Source organism: Grammomys surdaster, unplaced genomic scaffold, assembly GCF_004785775.1.
Source record: "Grammomys surdaster isolate TR1022 unplaced genomic scaffold, NIH_TR_1.0 125941, whole genome shotgun sequence".
Taxonomy (NCBI): Eukaryota; Metazoa; Chordata; class Mammalia; order Rodentia; family Muridae; genus Grammomys; species Grammomys surdaster.
The window spans coordinates 1584105-1589717 of NW_021620763.1; positions in this window are offsets into that span (position 1 = coordinate 1584105).

Consider the following 5613-nt stretch of genomic DNA (forward strand, 5'->3'; position numbering starts at 1 on the left):
GCTCAGCCCCAACCCCAGCTGGATTATCACCAGGCAAATAAGCATAAATCTAAATTCAACATTCCTCAAAAACCTCATGATGTAGTTTTTTATTTCTCAGGAAATGCATGATTTCTCTTCTCCCCATCCTACAGTCACTTACCTAGGGGAAAGTACATTTACTTCCCAGTTAATTGAACAGCCTGCATTGGCTCAAGCACCTCACCCCACCCCCAGTCTCTGTTAACTATCATATAAAATACACTTGGTTTCCCACCAAGATTCTGCTCTCTACTCATGAGACAGCCTGGCAGTTTGTTCCAATAAACTGCTTTTCTACCCACGGAGTGGTCTAGTTCAGTGGTTTCATTGCACGTTGCTTACAGAGATTATTCTCTTTCCATTTTTATTTTATTTTATTTATTATTATTATTTTTTTTTGGTTTTTCGAGACAGGGTTTCTCTGTATAGCCCTGGCTGTCCTGGAACTCACTCTGTAGACCAGGCTGGCCTCGAACTCAGAAACCCGCCTGCCTCTGCCTCCCAAGTGCTGGGATTAAAGGCGTGCACCACCACCGCCCGGCCCCATTTTTATTTTAAACATTGTTACAAAAACAGCATTGCCAATAACAAAACTATCACACATAGAAATTAACTCAAAGGCTGTACAGCTCATGAACTTTTCTACAGTTAGAGTAGGCAATCATAATGGAAGTTGTGGTGCTTTGCGTTAGATTTTATACTTTCATTATTGAATATATTTTTATGCATTTATCTACCACTAAGAACAGAAAATCCATGGTAGAATTAAAACTAGGAAAAATGGTTCTCCTTGTATCCTCTTTCACAGCCTGTGTTCACTGTGTGCATTCAGTTATTCCTCAGCCCTTAATACTCAACCTCTCTTGTTTTCTTTTCAATATCATAGACTGTATCCACGAATATATTTATTTATATAGATATATTATTGACTAGATTCTGCATATAAGGAAGAACATGCTTTTTATCTTTCTGAGATTAAATGACCTTGTTGAATATTATATACTCTAGTTCCATATATTTTTCTATAAATTTTTATTACATTTTCTTTAAAACTAAATAGTTTTCGTTACCTATTTATCTATTGTTGAACAATTAGGTTGGTTCCCATTCTTTGCTACAGTGAATAAAGCAACAACAGACATAGGATGCAAATATCTCTATGGTAGTGTATGGAGTCCTTTGGATATATGCCTATAAGTGAAATAACTGGATCACACGATAGCTCTATTTTTAATTTCTTTTTAGAAATGTACAAAATGATTTCCATGATGGTTGTATTAACTTGTACACCCATCAGTGATGAATAAGGACCACATCATCACCAATATTTCTAATCAGATTTATTGGTGATAACAGTTCTTACTGGGGTGAGGTGATACCTCAAAATAACCCTAGGTGTCTACAGGTGAGACTACATGGAAATAACAAGTTTCTGAACAGTAAAGGAAACAAGCAGTAGCATTAGCAGACAGCTCACAGGATGGGAGAAAATCTTTACCAGCTACTCTTTGGACAAGGGGCTACCATCCAGAATTTGCAAATAATTGCAGAAACTAAATACCAAGGAAACAAAACTGACAATCAACAAATGGGCAAATGAATTAAATATACATTTTCAGAAAAAAGAAAGAAAGGAAGAAACATAAATGGTCAATAATATATTTTTAAGAATTCAATATCCCTGACCATGAAGGAAATACAATTTAAACCTACATTGGAGCCTCTATGTGAACTGACTTCTGTCTGCCCTTCAGATGACAGTTTGGTGATTCAAAGGTACTCTCATACTCATTTCTCTTTCTTTTCTTTTCTTTTTTAAATTTTATTTACATTGGTATTCTGCCTCCATGTATGTCTGGAATTACAGACAGCTGTGAGTTGCCATGTGGGTGCTTGGACTTGAACCTGGGTCTTTTGGAAGAGCAGCCAGTGCTCTTAATGTCTGGGCCGTCTCTCCAGCCCTCATACTCATTTTTTAAAGAAGCTGTGTGGCTGCAAAATGCAACAGGCTTAGCTACAAAGTCATGAGGAAAACACAGAATGTGACAAACGAGAGAAAATATTTAAAGAAAAATAAAAATGAGTATTTGTGAAAACCATTTCCATGACTTTGAAAATGCTTTAGGTAAGGATCAAAACTAGCAATAATAGCCACAGTCAGAATTTTACAGGTAGTTTAACAACTGATTGTACAATTCAATTATTTCCCTTGCATAGGACACTGTGACATCATGGAACTCTTTAGGTTATCAGTGTTTAATCTTCTTTCGGCTATGACAATGGCAGGGCTTGAAATACTTGAGTACAATCTATGACCATGGTATGATCAGGAACATGCAAATGTCAAAAATTATCATTATTAACAATTTTAGTTTGCCTGACACCTGGAAAAGCATTTTTAAGCTTTAAACTCTAAGACTTACATCCTCGATGACTGTAGACGTATAAAGAAACCAGTATCATAGTTCAATGGACTTTTAACTTTTGAACTAACATTTAGAATCTTTAAAAGTTATTACACCTCTAACATTGAAAATAGTATCAATAGCTTGGCATGGTGATGTACACCTTAGCTACCAGCACTCAGGAGTCAGGGGCAGGCAGGCTTCTGAGTTCAGAACCAGCCTGATCTACAGAGTGAGTTTCAGGATAGCCAGGGCTGCACAGAGAAACCCTGTCTCAGAAAGGAAGGAAGAAGGAAGGAAGGAAGGAAGGAAGGAAGGAAGGAAGGAAGGAAGGAGGAAGGACCAAAGAAACTAAGGAAATATCAATGAGCAACGACCGTACCATATCACATATGTGATTACCTATTTAATCAAAGCTATAAAGTAGTCATGAAATAGATTTCAGCCCAAGCTATGTATGTATGTATGTATGTATGTATGTATGTATGTATGTGACTATTCTGCTACATATTGTTATAAACATAACAATTGAAGACCAGTGAGATGACTCAAAGGGTAAAAGCACTTGCCATCCCATAAAGCAAGCCTGGTAACTCAATCCTGAAATCCATATAATGGTGGAAAGAGGTACTGGAGAGTTGGGCTAACAGCTAAGAGTGTTTACTGATCTTCCAGGCAACCTGGGTTTGGTTCCCAGCACCCACATAGCAGTTATAACAGTCTGTATCCAGTTCCAAAGGATTTCATGCCTGCTGGCTTCTGAAGGCTCCTACATGGATGTGGTGTATATTTATTTATGCAAGCTTACACAAATACACAAAATTAATTAATTAATTAGTTAAAAAATAAATGAAAGGAGAAAAGTGGTTCCACAAAGCTCTTCTATGACCCCTATAAGCATCTCATGAAACAAGAACATCTATACCTACATCACACACGCACACATACAGTATTAATAAACAAAATGAAATCTCAGGAAACTGAGTCCAGTTATCCATGAAAAATTCTGGCTTTGTGACCAATCTGGATTTCTCTTATTAATTTATAACATATATTTATACCAAACTAGATATTAAAGTATTTAATATTGTAACATTATTAATAACAAAATGCATGATATTATGGGTTAGTAATAAATTGATGTTGAGTAGCAATTTTCTCATTCTGGTAGAGAGAAAAGTCCATCTTAATATTGACAAAATTTATGTAGATTTCACATGGAGGAAAGCCCAGAAGGTATACAAAAAGCATCACAGGACCAAGTCTTTGATTTATTTTAATCATGTGTCCATTACTGTGAAGAGACACCATGACCAAAGCAACTCTTATAAAGGACAGTTTAATTGGGCTGGTTTACAGGTTCAGAGGTTCTGTCCATTATCATGAAGAAGGGAAGCGTAACAGCATCCAGGCAGGCATGACGATAAAGGAGCTCAAAGTTCTACGTCTTAATACAAAGGCAATCAGGAGAAGACTCTGGATCACACTGGCCAGACTTAAGCATATATATGAGACCTCAGGGCCCCGCCTCCACAGTGACACACCTCCTCTAACAAAGCTACATCTCCTCCAATAAGGCCACAACACCTCCTAATAGTGCCGCTTTCCATGGGCCAAGCATATTCAAACTACATCATGTAATCTCTTAAAGCTACATTTTAACTTTGTCTAACAAAAAGCAGTTTAAGCGTTTTATGAACTCATATTTTAACAACTTAATCATCATTTAAATACAGTATGTTAGTTTTTCCTCTTCTTGATAAGGCCTAGGAATATACTTGTGTCTGTACTCTTTCTGTTTAGACATGCTTACATCTTTGCTCATGTTACATGAAGTAAAACTCTCCAGGGTCCTGTTACTCATTGTAGGGGTTCTCATCTTGTGTGATCCGTTTATGAAAAAGAGATTTAACATGAAGATGACTTTTTTAAGATTTGTTTTTTATTTATTTTTGCTTATATATAAGCTTGTGTGTGTTGTATGTGTGTGCATGCACGCTTATGAATGCTATGTTTGTGTGAGTCCCCATGGAGGCCAGAAAAAGGCATCAGATCCTCTGGAGCTAGGGTAATTAACAGCTGAGTGCCAGCTGATATAGGTGCTGAGAATTGAACTCAGGTCCTCTGGAAGAATGGCAAATGTTCTTAACTGCTGAGCCATTTCTCCAGCTAACATAAAGGTCTTTGACTACTATTGCATGCATCCATAATTTCATAGGTACTTCTGCCTTAGTAAGATCTCATCTTTAACAGTTGCACGTATGAGTATTCCTAAAAAAGAGGCCTCTAGCAACAATCCAATGAAAGGATTTTTAATGTACATCATTTAGAGGTATTTGATTTTATTTTTATAATTATGCTATGACATATTTCTGTATCTTAGCAAAATAATGCTTGGCAACCTCCATGTACTAAGAAAATGCCATAAAGAAATTATGTTTGCTTTTTTCATGTAATCGTTTCCCAAATCACTTAAAATAATACATTTTGACCAACAAAAAGCATTTTTATGTCTTCCTGCCTTCTCTTATTCTTGATTACTTAGAAAAATAATAAATGCAAAAATTAATTTCTTTAGAATCTTTTGTAGTCAAATTTCTTGTGAAGCAGATACAAAATTTTGTAATTTAACAAACTTTTATCGTATGAGTCAACAAATATTTTTTTATATAAGCAAACTATTTTTAACAAAGTTGTTATTGTAGATGCTTACTGTCTCTCAAAGGCACTTGCTTTGGAAGATTAGCTATCTCTTGATGATGCGCTAGAAACATTTCAATGTTTTCTAGAACATAGTAAGTAGACATAAGCATACTATTTTAATAGATTTTGCAAATCTAAGCATGCCTACATTTATAAAGTAAGGCCACGCACATTTATGAAGTCTATGAACCGATAGTTAAATCCAAATCATATTTATGAAAGAGTGAAACAAATAAAGGCCGTCCATCTTCTCCCTTGGAAGCCATGTTGCTGTCTCTTTTGTAGGACTGCACTAGTCATACTTCAGTGAGGCCTGACTGGGAGAAAGAGACAGAGTAGCCAGGTTCTCCAGAAAGAGCCAATAGAAAGATAAGCAACAGCCTCAAGTCCAGAATTCATCCTAGAAATCCCCTCCCCATTTTAAATTAGGCATTCCCAGAAGGGTAATTTAGCATGTAGTTTTAAAAAGGAAGCAACCACAGGC